Source organism: Schistocerca cancellata, chromosome 1 (genome assembly GCF_023864275.1).
Source record: "Schistocerca cancellata isolate TAMUIC-IGC-003103 chromosome 1, iqSchCanc2.1, whole genome shotgun sequence".
In the NCBI taxonomy this organism is placed as follows: domain Eukaryota; kingdom Metazoa; phylum Arthropoda; class Insecta; order Orthoptera; family Acrididae; genus Schistocerca; species Schistocerca cancellata.
Window position 1 is genome coordinate 304,390,715 of NC_064626.1, and position 19,463 is coordinate 304,410,177.

Below are 19,463 nucleotides of genomic sequence, written 5' to 3' on the forward strand. Positions count from 1 at the left end.
CGCCTGTAATTGGTTGGTTCAAATGACTCTGCGCACTATGGGACTTAACATCTACCGCCCGGGGTGGCAGAGCGGTTCTAGGCGCTACAGTCCGGAACTGAGTGGCCGCTATTGTCGCAGGTTCGAATCCTGTCTCGGGCATGGATGTGTGTGATGTCCTTAGGTTACGTAGGTTTAAGTAGTTCTAAGTTCTAGGGGACTGATGACCTCAGCAGTTAAGTCCCATAATGCTCAGAGCCATTTTGAACTTAACATCTGAGGTCATCAGTCCCCTAGAACTTAGAACTACTTAAACCTAACTAACCTAAGGACATCGCACACATCCATGCCTGAGGCAGGATTCGAACCTGCGACCGTAGCGGTCGCGCGGTTCCAAACTGAAGCGGCTAGGACCGCTCGGTCGACGCCTGTAATTGGTTCCAATAATGAGCAAGTTCTCCCACTTCGTCCTACATCCCAGAGACGATGCTACTTGTGATATTTAGGCGTCTCATCAGCACCTGAGATGCCACATTCCAGGCAAATCATGGCCGCTGGAGACCTGAGCAACATATTGAAAGATTCTCGACAGACGTCGGTATATCAATACGACGGCTGGAGGATAGTTTCCCTTGCATTCGCTACCAATAAGCACAAATGTTGACAATAGTTACCGTCAGTGTTCCTGACCATAGCTCTCGTGTGTATGAGACCACGGAGAAAGAATTCTAAAGGTGCTTCCGTGCAACTATCAACGATGTCTAGGCGCTCGACGTAAGAGAGGGCGCCGAAGGCAGAGCGCAAAATCCAAACTAATTACAACACTGGCCATTAAAATTGCTACACACGAAGATTACGTGCTACAGGCGCGAAATTTAACCGACAGGAAGATGATGCTGTGATATGCAAATGATTAGCTTTTCAGACCATTCACACAAGGTTGGCGCCGCTGGCGACACCTACAACGTGCTGACATGAGGAAAGTTTCCAACCGATTCCTCATACACAAACAGCAGTTGACCGGCGTTGCCTGGTGAAACGTTGTTGTGATGCCTCGTGTAAGGAGGAGAAATGCGTACCATCGCGTTTCCGACTTTGATAAAGGTCAGATTGTAGCTTATCGCGATTGCGGTTTATCGTATCGCGACATTGCTGCTCGCGTTGGTCGAGATCCAATGACTGTTGGTAGAATATGGAATCGGTGGGTTCAGGAGGGTAATACGGAACGCCGCGCTGGATCCGAAAGGCCTCGAATCTCTAGCAGTCCATATGACAGGCATGTTATCCGCATGGCTGTAACGGATCGTGCAGCCACGTCTCGATCCCTGAGTCAACATATGTGGACGTTTGCAAGACAACAACCATCTGCACGAACAGTTCGACGACGTTTGCAGCAGCATGGACTTACAGCTCGGAGACCATGGCTGGACGATGCATCACAGACAGGAGCGCCTGCGATGGTGTACTCAACAACGAACCTGGGTACACGAATGGCAAAACGTCATTTTTTCGGATGAATCCAGGTTCTGTTTACGGCATCATGATGGTCGCATCCGTGTTTGGCGTCATCGCAGTGGACGCACATTGGAAGCGTGTATTCGTCATCACCATACTGGCGTGTCACCCGGCGTGATGATATGCGGACCCATCGGTTACACGTCTCGGTCACCTCTTCTTTGCATTGACGGCACTTTGAACAGTGGACGTTACATTTTAGATGTGTTACGACCGGTGGCTCTACCCTTCATTCGATCCCTGCGAAACCCTACATTTCAGCAGGATAATACAGAACTGCATGTTGCAGGTCCGGTACGGGCCTTTCTGGATACAGAAAATGTTCGACTGCTGCCCTGGCCAGCACACTCTCCAGATCTCTCCCCAATTGCAAACATCTGGTCAACTGTGGCCGAGCAACTGGCTCGTAACAATACGCCAGTCACTACTGTTGATGAACTGTGGTATCGTGTTGAAGCTGCAGGGGCAGCTGTACCTGTACACGTCATCCAAGCTGTGATTGACTCAATGCCCAGGCGTATCAAGACCGTTATTACGGCCAGAGGTGGTTGTTTTGGGTACTGATTTCTCAGGATCTATGCACCCAAATTGCGTGAAAATGTTATCACAAGTCAGTTCTAGTATAATATATTTGTCCAATGAATACCCGTTTATCATCTGCATTTCTTCTTGGTGTAGCAATTTTAATGGTCAGTAATGTACTTACTCATATTCGTTAGTATACAGATAAATTTTTGACTATTAGGGCTGCATTAGCTCATCAAGTCAGCTTCAACATTAAACTGAGGGCTACAAGATATGGTCACACTCGGGGCCCCTGTGGTCGGCGTTTACGTAACGGCGAGAGCGGCAGAGAGGTGGCGGCTGCAGCGGCACGTCGCCGCCGAAACGCCGGCCGGCCTTGGCACTGATCCAGCGCGGCCGCGGGTTGGACCCCGCCTCCGAACAATCGCGCCTGCGCCTGCGCCTGCGCCAGCGCGACCTTGAACTTGACGGGCAGCGCCTGGCCTTCATAAAGCACTGCACTGGCGGCTGTCACAGTGCGCCGCAACCTGCTCCCCGGCATTCTCGCTCAACTGCCGGAGTCCGCAATTCAGGTGCAGGGGCTCGTGGACGACCTCACAGCCGCTGCGAAGACAAGGTTAAAAGTTCCTACTGGGTGCCAAAACATTGTATTTTTAGAAAATAAAACTTTTTCTTTTTGCGTCCACTCTCTTTCAATGCATTTTCTTTCCCTGATGTGCCAACTGTAAGGTCTGCCACAATCCATCCACGGCATACACTCTCACCGAACTTCCGAGTTTTCGCTGTCACAATTTCAGAGTAGGTAGAATACAGCAGATGCAAAATCTAATGAAGATGGTAGATATTACTAAATTTGATACTTCAGAGCCCCCCATTTTCCCAAAGCCAAATCATCTTTGCACGCAGATGTGTTGTCCATTAATTCGTAGCCCTTTTCCCATTCAACATGCAGTATGTTCAGGTGGCCTGTTTCAAGTTTTCCAAAGCAATCAGCAAGAAGAAGCTATTTTACATCACGAAGTTCGCTGGCTTTCTAGTACACAAAATTTCCCTCTTCTACTTTAGGACCGTTCTCTTCCATGTACTACATCCACTACTGTTTTGCTTCCGACGCAGGACTGTGCTGGAACATTGCCACACACCTAAAAATCCTGAAGTAACTCTGCACACAGTGCCACACAGAATAATAAATCAGCGTTCAAAATCAGTTCAATCCGTTTTAAAACCATTCAGATAAGAGTGTAGTAGACATATTCGTTGGCTCATTTGCCCTTGATTAACATTCAAAAATGTGCACCCATCACGAAGGAAGCTCTCCAACAGTTAATGTACTTGAAATGTGGGATGTATGTGTAGCGTTTGCTGACCCGTCGACAACATGGTCGTAGCGGTCGGACATGGTAAATATGTAAAGATGAGAAAGACATGTACCTGCTTCCTTTAACAAAGGAACCATGCCACACGTCGAGCTAGCTAATTTGCGAATGAGTTCGTTATGAACTGAAATACCTTTTTATAATTTCACAATTTTTCTTGAAAGTAAGACTTCATTATAGAGTTACTTCAAAATATTTAATTCTACAGCAATGTTCTAATCTGTACTCGCACCAGAAAGTATTTCTTTTTCTTCAAGGTTCTCTTTTTCGAAGATGGGAAGCTCATCCTAGCGCACTGAGTAAGTAAAATTCCAACTACAGTTCCAGATAGTTACTGGAGAAAATGTCTAGTACACGTATATGTTTTTTTGCAAGTCTTTTAAGCTATCAGAGATATGGCAACTTCAGTTACATCGATGAGTCAGAACACAATGGCTCCTGCCCGCCGCGGGAGTGAATGTCAGCTGGTTGCCGTGTGGACATCTGACACGGTATGCGCACGGTAAGGACAGTATATAAGCCAAACAGAGACGAATAAAGTCAATGATTCTAACGACAAGATAGACCAAAAAATTGAAAAATCCACTGTCACAACCGATTTTGACAAAGGGAACATTGTTATGGCCGGCGCCTGGAAACGAGCATCTCGGAAACACTGAATCTCGTCGCCTATTCGAGTGCTACTGCCGTCAACATCTGTGCAAAGTGGATAAAGGACTCCCAAATTATGGGTTCGTGACAGGGTAGGGCATCCGCGCCTCACTGCGGAATTGCCCGCTCTTTTAAGCAGGATGGCTGGCGATCTGTGGCAGATCTGAGTACAAGCACCAGTATTTCTCTTGGTTGGTTAGCTAGTTGGTTGGTTGGTTGGCTGGTTGGCTGATTTGCGGGAGGAAACCAAACGACGACGTCAATGGTCTCATAATATAGGATGGCAGAAATGAAGGGAGGAACAACCAAACAGCACAGTCCAGTCAAGAGAAAGGGATAACGTGCACACAGTGACGAAAAAGGGACATCAGGTCAACGGTAACAGGAAAGAACAGGAGGGAGGTGGGTGGGAATGGGGGGAGCTGGGGCGCCCCAGAAACTCTACGTTCGATGGGGCACCAGAAGCGCCACCGAGCCCTCCCGAAACTACAGAATAATGTTGCCACGATACAATGGGGCCAACACCAAGGGATAAGAGACACAAGAAAAGAGGAAGCTTCGGGCAAAATGTAGGGAAAAGGCGGGGAGAATCTGGCCAGTAGGGAGGCAAGCAGCACCAAGATCAGCGAGAAGGTCGTGGATGACAGAGACCAAGGGGTGGCGGGAAAAACTACGAGCGATAGCCTGAAGGCCACTCACGGGTGAGTGAGGAATGTTTAATTAAGCAGAGACCACGATAGTTGTCTGCAATAAACACCCCACATGTAGCAGGCAAGAAATGGTGTACCGTACCAACGGAAGACATGAAGGAATATCCAACAAGATCAGCGGATTCAGAGCAGTTGGTGTAAAAAAACAGTGGCATCCTGAAACTCCTGTAAGAGCATTTGGAACAAACTACAGAAAACCACTGGAGCGACGGAGACTTTCGGACCCCAGAAGAGATCCATCCGAATCCGTGGCCGAGGAATTAACCAAGGAGGGGGGAAGGTGGTCGGAAAGAACATAGGAAAGAGAACGAGGGGAGATGGAAGTCATAGCAGAGAGGAGCAAGGTAGAGCCCAACAAGAAAACCCATCCAAGGACAGGCAGCAGGTGGACAACGGCCCAAAGCTGCGAAAAGAATAGAATAGAAGGGATGAATAAGGAAAGAGTGCATAGTGATAGCATAGAAAACAAGGAGCTGGGACTGCAGACTTGAAAGGGGAGGGATCCCAGTGTCAACCAGAAGTCTGTCTACAGGGCTATTGCGAAAGACACTGGTGGCTAAACGGATACCACGATGGTGAACTGGGTCCAAGAGGAGCAGCATGGAAGGGGCAGCTGGTACATAAACTTGACAACCACAGTCCAGACGAGACACAGCTAATGCAGAGTAAAGGCGGAGAAGGGCCGGTCGATCTGCACCCCAAGAGGTGTGGGCAAGGAAGCGAAGAGTATTGAGCTTACACAAACAGCCAAGCTTCAGCTGACTGAGGCAAGCAAATGGAAGACCCAATAAACGGAACTGGGGGACCAGTCAGGCGTTGGGCGTAGAGGTGACCTAGCAGGATAGAGAGTGGCTGTTGCAGAGGGAAAAGAAGGGAGGAGAGGAATCCACGCCATAGATGGTAGGGAGAGAATTATTCCCCAAATGGCTCACACTACAGACAGAAAATATAGAAGTGGATGTCAAACCCTAAAGGGGGACGATCAAATACGCCAAAAAAGATTAAGAAAAAAGACATGGGGAACAAAAACACAGGAAACACAGGAAACCAGATGGATAGCCAGGTCGACATAAGTAAGAACGAGAGAGGAGAAGGAGTGAGAATGGCGACGGACGGTACGGGGAAGGAAGAATGGGCTGCAATAGCTCGGGGCCCCATGTGTGCCATGCGCAAACTCACGAAAGGATCGTGAGCCCCCTTGGGGAACAAGTGTTTGGGAAATCACCGTTCAACCCTCATTGTTGAACATAAGCCTCACAGCAGATGACACATACGTGTTGACTCAACGATATCACCAATTACCACCACCATGGGCACAAGATCAAGGAGATCGAAAATTGGATCCGTGAAAATATGTCACCTGATCAGATGACTTACGTTTTTTTTTTTTTTTTTTTGTTGCACCAGGTCGATTGTCGTGTCCGGACATGGTGTCATCCGGGCAAACGACTGCTCAAAGCGTCCACCACCCCATCGACACAGGGCCCTTGTAGGTAATCGAAGGCACCATGACAGTTGTGGACTACGTGAACGTTATTGCGGACCAGTTGCATGCCTTTATATTCCATGTCTTCCCCAACAACTATAGCATTTTCCAATATGATAACTATCCATATCACAAGGCCATAATCGTGCTATAGGTGTTTGAAGAGGGTGCTAGTGAAACCACGTTGATTTCTTGGCCACCGGATTCGCCTGAACGGAAACTGATGGAACACATGTCGGACACTATCTCGCAGCCGGCCACGGTGGCCGAGCGGTTCTAGGCGCTCAGTCCGGAACCGCGCGACTGCTGCGGTCGCAGGTTCGAATCCTGCCTCGGGCATGGATGTGTGTGATGTCCTTAGGTTAGTTAGGTTTAAGTAGTTCTAAGTTCTAGGGGACTGGTGACCACAGATGATAAGTCCCATAGTGCTCAGAGCCATTTGAACCACTATCGCGCGCCAGTTCAAAAAAAATGGTTCAAATCTACATCTACATCTACATCTACATCCATACTCCACAAGCCACCTGACGGTGTGTGGCGGAGGGTACCTTCAGTACCTCTATCGGTTCTCCCTTCTATTCCAGTCTCGTATTGTTCGTGGAAAGAAGGATTGTCGGTATGCCTCTGTGTGGGCTCTAATCTCTCTGATTTTATCCTCATGGTCTCTTCGCGAGATATACGTAGGAGGGAGCAATATACTGCTTGACTCTTCGGTGAAGGTATGTTCTCGAAACTTTGACAAAAGCCCGTACCGAGCTACTGAGCGTCTCTCCTGCAGAGTCTTCCACTGGAGTTTATCTATCATCTCCGTAACGCTTTCGCGATTACTAAATGATCCTGTAACGAAGCGCGCTGCTCTCCGTTGGATCTTCTCTATGTCTTGTATCAACCCTATCTGGTACGGATCCCACACTGCTGAGCAGTATTCAAGCAGTGGGCGAACAAGCGTACTGTAACCTACTTCCTTTGTTTTCGGATTGCATTTCCTTAGGATTCTTCCAATGAATCTCAGTCTGGCATCTGCTTTACCGACAATCAACATTATATGATCATTCCATTTTAAATCACTCCTAATGCGTACTCCCAGATAATTTATGGTATTAACTGCTCCCAGTTGCTGACCTGCTATTTTGTAGCTAAATGATAAAGGATCTATCTTTCTGTGTATTCGCAGCACATTACACTTGTCTACATTGAGATTCAGTTGCCATTCCCTGCACCATGCGTCAATTCGCTGCAGATCCTCCTGCATTTCAGTACAATTTTCCATTGTTACAACCTCTCGATACACCACAGCATCATCTGCAAAAAGCCTCAGTGAACTTCCGATGTCATCCACCAGGTCATTTATGTATATTGTGAATAGCAACGGTCCTATGACACTCCCCTGCGGCACACCTGAAATTACTCTTACTTCGGAAGACTTCTCTCCATTGAGAATAACATGCTGCGTCCTGTTATCTAGGAACTCCTCAATCCAATCACACAATTGGTCTGATAGTCCATATGCTCTTACTTTGTTCAATAAACGACTGTGGGGAACTGTATCGAACGCCTTGCGGAAGTCAAGAAACACGGCATCTACCTGTGAACCCGTGTCTATGGCCCTCTGAGTCTCGTGGACGAATAGCGCGAGCTGGGTTTCACAGGACCGTCTTTTTCGAAACCCATGCTGATTCCTACAGAGTAGATTTCTAGTCTCCAGAAAAGTCATTATACTCGAACACAATACGTGTTCCAAAATTCTACAACTGATCGACGTTAGAGATATAGGTCTATAGTTCTGCACATCTGTTCGACGTCCCTTCTTGAAAACGGGGATGACCTTTGCCCTTTTCCAATCCTTTGGAACGCTACGCTCTTCTAGAGACCTACGGTACACCGTTGCAAGAAGGGGGGCAAGTTCCTGCGCGTACTCTGTGTAAAATTGAACTGGTATCCCATCAGGTCCAGAGGCCTTTCCTCTTTTGAGCGATTTTAATCGTTTCTCTATCCCTCTGTCGTCTATTTCGATATCTACCATTTTGTCATCTGTGCGACAATCTAGAGAAGGAACTACAGTGCAATCTTCCTCTGTGAAACAACTTTGGAAAAAGACATTTAGTATTTCGGCCTTTAGTCTGTCATCCTCTGTTTCAGTACCATTTTGGTCACAGAGTGTCTGGACATTTTGTTTTGATCCACCTACCGCTTTGACATAAGACCAAAATTTCTTAGGATTTTCTGCCAAGTCAGTACATAGAACTTTACTTTCGAATTCATTGAACGCCTCTCGCATAGCCCTCCTCAAACTACATTTCGCTTCGCGTAATTTTTGTTTGTCTGCAAGGCTTTGGCTATGTTTATGTTTGCTGTGAAGTTCCCTTTGCTTCCGCAGCAGTTTTCTAACTCGGTTGTTGAACCACGGTGGCTCTTTTCCATCTCTTACGATCTTGCTTGGCACATACTCATCTAACGCATATTGTACGATGGTTTTGAACTTTGTCCACTGATCCTCAACACTATCAGTACTTGAGACAAAACTTTTGTGTTGAGCCAACAGGTACTCTGAAATCTGCTTTTTGTCACTTTTTCTAAACAGAAAAATCTTCCTACCCTTTTTAATATTCCTATTTACGGCTGAAATCATCGATGCCGTAACCGCTTTATGATCGCTGATTCCCTGTTCTGCGTTAACTTTTTCAAATAGTTCGGGTCTGTTTGTCACCAGAAGGTCTAATATGTTATCGCCACGAGTCGGTTCTCTGTTTAACTGCTCAAGGTAGTTCTCAGATAAAGCACTTAAAAAAATTTCACTGGATTCTTTGTCCCTGCCACCCGTTATGAACGTCTGAGTCTCCCAGTCTATATCCGGCAAATTAAAATCTCCACCCAGAACTATAACATGGTGGGGAAATCTACTCGAAATATTTTCCAAATTATCCTTCAGGTGCTCAGCCACAACAGCTGCTGAGCCAGGGGGCCTATAGAGACATCCAATTACCATGTCTGAGCCTGCTTTAACCGCGACCTTCACCCAAATCATTTCACATTTCGGATCTCCGTCAATTTCCTTCGATACTATTGCACTTCTTACCGCTATAAACACGCCTCCCCCTTCACTGTTCAGCCTGTCTCTGCGATATACATTCCAATCTGAGTTTAGGATTTCGTTACTGTTTACGTCTGGTTTCAGCCAACTTTCTGTCCCTAGTACTATATGGGTGTTGTGATCGTTTATTAATGAGAGCAGTTCTGGGACCTTTCTATAGACGCTCCTGCAGTTTACTATTAGCACATTAATATTGTTAATCCCTGTTGCATTTTGCCTACTCCTATCTTGCCGCGTCTCAGGAGGCGTCTTGTCGGGCCTAGGGAGGGGATTCTCTAACCTAAAAAACCCCCATGTGCACTCCACACGTACTCCGCTACCCTTGTAGCCGCTTCCGGCGTGTAGTGCACGCCTGACCTATTCTGGGGGACCCTACATTTCTCCACCCGATAGCGGAGGTCGAGAAATTTGCACCCCAGATCTCCGCAGAATCGTCTGAGCCTCTGGTTTAAGCCTTCCACTCGGCTCCAAACCAGAGGACCGCGATCGGTTCTGGGAACGATACTACAAATAGTTAGCTCTGATTCCACCCCGCGAGCGAGGCTTTCCGCCTTCACCAATTCCGCCAACCGCCTGTACGAACTGAGGATGACCTCTGAACCCAGACGGCAGGAGTCATTGGTGCCGACATGAGCAACAATTTGCAGTCGGGTGCACCCAGTGCTCTCTATCGCTGCCGGTAGGGCCTCCTCCACATTTCGGATGAGACAGAGTGAACACTGGCCTTCTTCCCCGACCTTCTCGCTATTTCCCTAAGGGGCTCCATCACCCGCCTAACGTTGGAGCTCCCAATAACTAATAAACCCCTCCCCCCGTGTGCCTGCTCGGACCTTGCTGAAGGAGCAGCCACATGTCCCCTCACAGGCAGAGCGGGCGATGCCACACGGCCAGCCTCCACATTGACCTTCCACCTCGTGCGCCGCGAACGCCGCTGAACCCGCCCCTCCCCTTGGGGAGAGGGTGGCCCAACCGCGCCCGGTACCCGCGAAGATGTCTCGACAGCAGGGACAGTGGGTGAAGCATGTAACACCTGGGGTGTACCTTGCGACGCACCAGACTCCCCACTGCCGCTACACTCCGAGGCAGCAGCCTGAAGACGGCTGCCCGCGGCCATCAACACGCTCAGCTGTTCGCGAACAGTGGCCAGCTCCTCCTGCGTCCGTACACAGCAGTCACACATCCTATCCATCCTAAGGAAACAATTTACTGAAGAGAGTTAATCAACCTTTAACTAGACTGCTAATTCACTAAAGGCGGCTGCTTATTCACTAAACTGTGGTTGCTAGCCACTTATTGTAGAAAACAATGAAAATAACACTACCTGTCTCTGGACTGTATTGAAAACAAACTCTAGCACTACTGGCACTATGGTTGACTACAGGGACTCTCTCTGACTGTATTCAAAACAAGCACGAAATCTATGGAACACTATTAAGAGCACTCGAAAAATAAAGCTTCCTAAAAGCAAATACACACGGAAGAAGAAGTGACAAGTAAGAAAAATACAGTTAATACTTAAATTAAGGTAGCTCGCTGCACAGCAGACGTGAAGCAGACGGCAGTTACGACGACACTGACACTGACTATGGCTGACTATAGGGACTCTCTCTGACTCTAAGCACTATGGGACTTAACATCTGAGGACATCAGTCCCCTAGACTTAGAACTACTTAAACCTAACTAACCTAAAGACATCACACACATCCGTGCCCGAGGCAGGATTCGAACCTGCGACCGTAGCAGCAGCGCGGTTCCGGACTGAAGCGCCTAGAACCGCTCGGCCACAGCGGCGCGCACCAGTTACTCGCCCATAAACGACTTGACTGAATTCACGGGCAGTGAGTGACCTATGCGTTGACATACCTTTGGAAACCTTCCGATGCTTATCTTTACATGTAAGACTTTGTATGAGAGGGATTCGTGCCGTCGGCTACGAAGATGTTGAAGAGTTCTCCCCAATATGAGACCAGTGTCCACACTGCGTCAATTCGCGCTGTATTTTATGTCACGTGTGGACCTCTCCCTGGAGTGAACTATTGTGCTCCTGGCTAATCGCCGTGTAGTCGTTAAACATTCTGACGTACGTACACTCCACTTTATCAACAGGTTTCACCATTTATTTTGGCGCCTCTAGTTAAGTGCTACGATACTGTGCTTCGGGGATTTTCAAAAAGCACTGTGTTGAAATCTAGCCTAATCCATGTTAGGAACCCATGGATACTGGTGGGCACCGATCGTTTCATATATAACAAAATATTCATATTTTTTAAATTGATTTCTATGTTAACCATATTCATTGCGAAGTGGTGCTTTCATTCGATACGAATAGAATAATTTTGAAGTTGATTACCAAGAAACATAACTATGTAAATTTCTTGAAGTTATATACAACGAGTTTATCATTTAATTTTGCGATATTAGCGTAATAAATTTTTGTAAAGTGAATTTAAATACTTTTCTGTCGTTATTGTAAATGATTGGATTCTTTACCTACAATTGTAATCTTTCATCCCTCTCGTTTGGCTAGAAGAGACAATGTGAAGTCAGACACTTTTGTGTAGTTATAGAGAGTAACTGGAATTTTGTAGTTCAAGCGAGCGGATGGAAATTATGTGATTGTGGAAACTGAATGTTGCTGTGAACCAGTGGTGTGAGTGGTTAAAATACAGAAGCTTTTATTATGTAGTAGTTAGGTCATCTTTTGAACTATTATGATTTTGGAAAGTTCCATATTTCTTTGTACAGGAAATATTCTAGACAACAATCATTGCGAAGAAGACAACGGAACCCAAGATAAAACCGGGTAGGTACCAGATTCAAAATTTATCAAAGTCGACATGACTATTTTTAAAATTATGCAAATTTAATGTGCAAGGGAGGTATGACCTCAATGAAAGTAGCGCGTCACAGAACCACAGGCGTGTAGATGCAAACAGAACGAAAATTGAATACATAACTTCAATTTTGGGAGTCGATAATTAAAAATTTATGACTACTCTTCCTACTTGGCAAGTGTATGTAGATTTACATTCACGTTATCACATGTGTTAAACATGTATATTAAAAATCTCCATGATAGCATGCAAATTACGTAAAAGTTCGCTTACAACATTACGTTCAAAATGTAACAACACAAAAAATGTTCCGCAACAACCAAACAATAAACATGGAACTGTATTAAATGCATTCCATCGACGAGCTAGGTTCCCTATGATCTAGGTAGACAATTAGAAGTCTACCCGATGCCAGAGAAATGCCTGTTTCGAGCTGTGAAAGTTTCTTTGGCGGCTGTTGACTGACTGCAGGTCGTCTTCACAGTGCATCCCAGAAACGATCTACATAATTCCGCAAACTCTGACTCAGCCAATCAGTAGATAAATTCATTCAACACGACAGTATGAGGTTGGAAGTCATTATCAGCAGTGTAGATGAAGTTTGGACCAACTAGGAGTCTCTGAAAGCAGTAAATGCGGCTGCAGTACATCTCTACTTCTTCCACCATCAGCATTATTCCTCCAACCACCAAAGATGTGGAACTCCATATGAAAAGCCAACACAGTGCCTCTCCACACCGGGAAACAGTCAGAAACAAACTTTTCTTTTTTTGCACAGTGTTGCTGCTTCTGTACAGGATATGACTCTCGCTCCAGAAGAATGTAGATCAAAAACCATCATTCAATATCGTTGTCATGTTTCTTGTTAATCAACTTCAAAATTATTCTATTCGTATCGAATGACAGCAGAACTTCGCAATGAATATGGTTATCTTAATCTCAATTTGTTCACGGTCCAGCGTCGATACTGCTGACGTCACAAGGAACGACTCTTTCTGCATTACCGACAGCAAATTCACAATCTGCTAGACTAGTACTGAGTGCATGCATAGGTATTATTCAGTAACAATGGTACTACATACTTGTGGCAACTATATGTATCGTATTTATTGGCAGAGAATGATGCGTATTTAATTTTCGGGACCTTGGGTTTTGCAAGTTTCGGTGAAGGTACAGGGGGAGTATAGTATCGTTGTTTTTGAGATGCATAGTAAATTTAAATTCATTTTTTTCACCTAAGAATCCCACACTGGGAATTAATCACTCTTAACTGCCACTTACAGTGAGATGACGGAAGTCATACCATACCTTATAATATCACGTCGGACCTCCTTCTGCCCGGCGTAGTGCAGACAGAAACTCGACATGGCATGGACTCGACAAACCGTTAGTAATCTCCTGCAGAAACATTGTTTCCCCTAGAGCCGCCCACAATTGTGGAAATGTTACCAGTGCAGGATTTTGTGCCCTGTAAATTGTCAGTGGGATTCACGTCGGGCGGTCTGGGTGGCCAAATCATGTGCTCGAGCTGTCAAGAACGTTCTTCAAGCCAATCGCGAGTAATTGTGGCAGGTGACAAGGCGCACTGCCATCCACCAAACTTCCATCGTTGTCTGGGAACATGAATTACATGAATGCCTGAAAATGGTTTCAAAGTAGCTGAATATAACCATGTCCAGCCCATCACCGATTCATTTGGACCAGAGGACCCAGTTGATTCCATGAACATACAGCCCATACCATTAGGGAGCAACAACCAGCTTGCCACAGTGCCTTGTTGAAGACTTTTATTCGTGGCTTCGTGGGGTATACACCATACTCGAGCTCTACTAGCAGCTCTTACCAACTGAAATCGGAATGCATCTGAGCTGGACACGGTTTTCCAATCGTCTAGGTTCTAACCGATTGTTACGAGCTCATGAGAGGCGCTGGAGGCGATTTCGTGCTGACAGTCGCGTCGATCGTTTGCTGCCTCAGTCTACAAGCGCCAAATCGCTGCACTCTCCTGATGTATACGTCCGCCGTACGTCCCACATTGATTTCTGCGGTTATTTCACGCAGTGTTGCTTGTCTGCTAGCACTCACAACTCTACGCGAACGCTGCAGCTCTCGGTCGTTAAATGAAAGTCGTCGGCCAGTGCGTTGTTCGTCGCGAGAGGAAATGTCTGAAATTTGGTATTCTCGACACACCCTTGATATTGAGGATCACGGAATATTGAATTTCCTAACGATTTCCGAAATGGAATGTCCCATGTGTCTAGCTCCAACAACCATTGTGCGTCCAAAGTCTGTTAATTTCCGCGGTGCGGCCACAATCACGTCGGAAGACTTGCCACATGAATCACCTGAGTACTGATGACAGCTCCGGCAATGGCCTTTCACACCTTGTGTAAGCGATGCTACCACCGTCTGTATACAGGGTGTTACTAAAAGGTACGGCCAAACTTTCAGGAAACATTCCTCACACACAAAGAACGAAAATATGTTATGTGGACATGTGTCCGGAAACGCTTACTTTCCATGTTAGAGCTCATTTTATTAATTCTCTTCAAATCACTATAATCATGGAATGGAAACACACAGCAACAGAACGTACCAGCGTGACTTCAAACACTTTTTTTACAGGAAATGTTCAAAATGTCCTCCGTTAGCGAGGATACATGCATCCATCCCTGATGCGCTGATGCAGCCCTGGAGAATGGCGTATTGTATCACAGCCGTCCACAATACGACCACGAAGAGTCTCTACATTTGGTACCGGGGTTGCGTAGACAAGAACTTTCAAACGCCCTCATAAATGAATGTCAAGATGGTTGAGGTCAGGAGAGCGCGGAGGCCATGGAATTGTTCCGCCTCTACCAATCCATCGGTCACCGAATCTGTTGTTGAGAAGCGTACGAACACTTCGACTGAAATGTGCAGGAGCTCCATCGTGCATCAACCACATCTTGTGTCGTACTTGTAAAGGCACATGTTCTAGCAGCACAGGTAGAAGTATCCCGTATGAAATCATGGCGGTGAATCGAGGAAGTGCAGTACATACTGACGAAACTAAAATGAGCTCTAACATGGAAATTAAGCGTTTCCGGACACATGTCCACATAACATTTTTTCTTTATTTGTGTGTGAGGAATGTTTCCTGAAAGTTTGGCCGTACCTTTTTGTTACACCCTGTATGTGCATATCGCTACCCCCTGACTTTTGTTACCTCATTGTAAGCTCAGTCAGTGTAACGTAAATAGATTATGTTACCCCTCGACCACACGACCATTTACACTGTCTCAATGTAGTTCGATCAATCCCGTTTTGACACACCCTGTAACTGACAGTCAGTCCGTTCGAAGAACAAGGGTAGGCAATGTCATATCACCTCCAACAGGACCGTGGAAACCAGTACTCGTAATGAAGGAAGCTTTACTTACGAAGGGAAAATAACACCAGGCGTCCCAGGCAGCAGATGAAGCGAGACTTGTAGCGTTGGGGTTCGCAGAAACTCCGTCACACGAAACTTCCTACACTGCTCACAGGCAATATGACTTTCCTATGGTGCAGCCGTGTCTCTGGACAGACTCAACAGGAAATAAAATAGGTGCTCAGATTTAAATATGAATCCTACCCGCCTGCTACACCGAACTATATTATGTTTTAGCTTGCTCTGACTTCTATTGTCTTTGGTTGTAAGATCTTTGGCTTAGCCTTATGAGCTCTTTGGTGGGACTTGCCTCCTGGCCTGCCGGTATTTCACTTGTTGACTGTGCCATTGCTATAGCGCTGAATACCCAAGTTAAACGTTTCTTACGTTTTGACTCGACAATGTTGTTCATTCATATCTAAATGCATGTCATGCATTGCCACTTTAATTTTTCTTTTTTTAAGTATCTGAAGTTTTCGATTGAGTTTTTCCTTGGAAATTGTACTTTGTTTCGAAGTTTGTGACTTTCTCATTGTTCCGTTCGTATGTACAGAACTGTGATGATAGGATAAGACCGAAACCGGTTGTGAATGAATAATTTACAAGGCAACACAGCGTTCAACATGCGTTGTTCCGATTATATCGATACCGTTAACAGAGTCCTGAAAAGAACACTCGAGAGACACTTGATAAGAATGTGAGCAAGAGGTTTCCCCACGAAATATGCCGCGGTTACACAGATATCATATGGAAGTTATAGTAACACGAAGTTCTGTGGCTGCACATCGGGCCGGAGCGATGTCGTAATCAGAATCCAGAGGCCGCTGTTTGAGGTGGCTGACTTCCAACTGCTGCGTATCGCCATTGTTGTAGTCTCCCATGTGGTTGACTTGCAAGGCCAGCGGTCACATGGTGTAGCTACCGCCGCCTGTACCGGAGTCACTAAACCTTGACGTCCGTTGTCTCTGCCGTTGACACGTCATCGTTCATTGATGGCAAACATGTAAGGACAAAGACTTTGCCCATAACTAACACCCTTCTTCATCCGAGCTCTCCTCTTGGTATTCCATTGGCACTGCCCGTGCCTGGTTCCTCTGCTGTATGTATTGTACACTCCTGGATATGGAAAAAAGAACATATTGACACCGGTGTGTCAGACCCACCATACTTGCTCCGGACACTGCGAGAGGGCTGTACAAGCAATGATCACACGCACGGCACAGCGGACACACCAGGAACCGCGGTGTTGACCGTCGAATGGCGCTAGCTGCGCAGCATTTGTGCACCGCCGCCGTCAGTGTCAGCCAGTTTGCCGTGGCATACGGAGCTCCATCGCAGTCTTTAACACTGGTAGCATGCCGCGACAGCGTGGACGTGAACCGTATGTGCAGTTGACGGACTTTGAGCGAGGGCGTATAGTGGGCATGCGAGAGGCCGGGTGGACGTACCGCCGAATTGCTCAACACGTGGGGCGTGAGGTCTCCACAGTACATCGATGTTGTCGCCAGTGGTCGGCGGAAGGTGCACGTGCCCGTCGACCTGGGACCGGACCGCAGCGATGCACAGATGCACGCCAAGACCGTAGGATCCTACGCAGTGCCGTAGGAGACCGCACCGCCACTTCCCAGCAAATTAGGGACACTGTTGCTCCTGGGGTATCGGCGAGGACCATTCGCAACCGTCTCCATGAAGCTGGGCTACGGTCCCGCACACCGTTAGGCCGTCTTCCGCTCACGCCCCAACATCGTGCAGCCCGCCTCCAGTGGTGTCGCGACAGGCGTGAATGGAGGGACGAATGGAGACGTGTCGTCTTCAGCGATGAGAGTCGCTTCTGCCTTGGTGCCAATGATGGTCGTATGCGTGTTTGGCGCCGTGCAGGTGAGCGCCACAATCAGGACTGCATACGACCGAGGCACACAGGGCCAACACCCGGCATCATGGTGTGGGGAGCGATCTCCTACACTGGCCGTACACCACTGGTGATCGTCGAGGGGACACTGAATAGTGCACGGTACATCCAAACCGTCATCGAACCCATCGTTCTACCATTCCTAGACCGGCAAGGGAACTTGCTGTTCCAACAGGACAATGCACGTCCGCATGTATCCCGTGCCACCCAACGTGCTCTAGAAGGTGTAAGTCAACTACCCTGGCCAGCAAGATCTCCGGATCTGTCCCCCATTGAGCATGTTTGGGACTGGATGAAGCGTCGTCTCACGCGGTCTGCACGTCCAGCACGAACGCTGGTCCAACTGAGGCGCCAGGTGGAAATGGCGTGGCAAGCCGTTCCACAGGACTACATCCAGCATCTCTACGATCGTCTCCATGGGAGAATAGCAGCCTGCATTGCTGCGAAAGGTGGATATACACTGTACTAGTGCCGACATTGTGCATGCTCTGTTGCCTGTGTCTATGTGCCTGTGGTTCTGTCAGTGTGATCATGTGATGTATCTGACTCCAGGAATGTGTCAATAAAGTTTCCCCTTCCTGGGATAATGAATTCACGGTGTTCTTATTTCAATTTCCACGAGTGTATATTACCCGGCTTTTCCTATAGTATATTCGTGTTTTCTGATGATTTCAAAAGTCTTACACCACTATAGAGCGTCGAAAACTTTTTTTGGCTTAATGAATCCCGTGAAATATCTTTAGTTTCTCTACGGCTTAGTTCCATTATCAAGCATAACGCCAGAACAGTCTCTCTGGCACTTTTAACTGAAGACGAGGCTAATCGTCATCTAATTTTCTTTCTTTTTTGCAAAGTTGCTGTACCGCTTTCTTTTCCTGAAAACATCAAATTTCATTCTTTCACCGATCAACTGAACGCTTTCTTCTGTTATCCACAATATTTTCGCAGTTACCTTTCTTAGACCGACATTCGGCTGTCCAAATTCTTTGATTACGTTCTTTGGAAATGTCGATTCCACCTCAGCTCGAATACTTACTGTGGTGCTTATTAGCGCAGTATCTTCAAAATCAGAGAACTCAGATGCTCATCATAATCATTCCTCGGTACCTCTGAATTACACTTTTTTACGCACGGATTCTTTCAAATGATTCCCTTACACGTCAACCCATTCTTCAAAGCACCCAGATTAAGATCAGTGTCTATATCTTTTCTTGAGCGCGTCTTACAATCCGATATCTTGCTTCAGAATCTCGCTCGCGATGATATAATGCAACAGATACCTTCATATGTCTCCCGACCTTTCCCAAATACACCAGGCCTTTTTATTTTTGAGCAGCATAACTGCTATTAGTACCTAGAATAGAGAGCAACTGAAGTCGGCTTTCCTCTCTGTCATCCTTACTGATCAAGTCCGATTTCTTCCTTGTAGTACCATAGTGTTCCTATCCGCAGTGACAATCATTTAAAGAGATTATTTATCTGTTCGCACAACAAATCAGCAACTTGTCATATTTTACGGAAAAAAGTACACTTGCAAGATATCATCCCCAGAAATCGATTCAGCGTGACAATTAGGGCCATAAGTCTGGTAGCAAACAGTTATGATCTTCTGAATGTACCGCTTTTCAACTTGGCGCGCGCTGGTTGGTTGTCATTCGTTACGCCCCACTACAGCCATCTAAGCGTAATGACAACTACAGCCCTCTTCCTTGCTGGATATTGAAGGCGAGGGAGGAGGAGGAGCAGGAGATGGACACATGTCCCCAATGTGTTTTAAAATCTTGTTCGAGAACACATGTTAATCTGCACAGGGCGTGTACGTCAAAATGTTCTGCAGAAATTATCAGCTTTTCAAGCACGTCGACCCTCGGGTTCAAGGTCAAATCGATATCGCGGCGGAACATCACCTACCGCTAAAATGTGCCTGCGACTCATTTTGTCGCTATAAACAGAAAGTAATTGATCAGTATGGCTT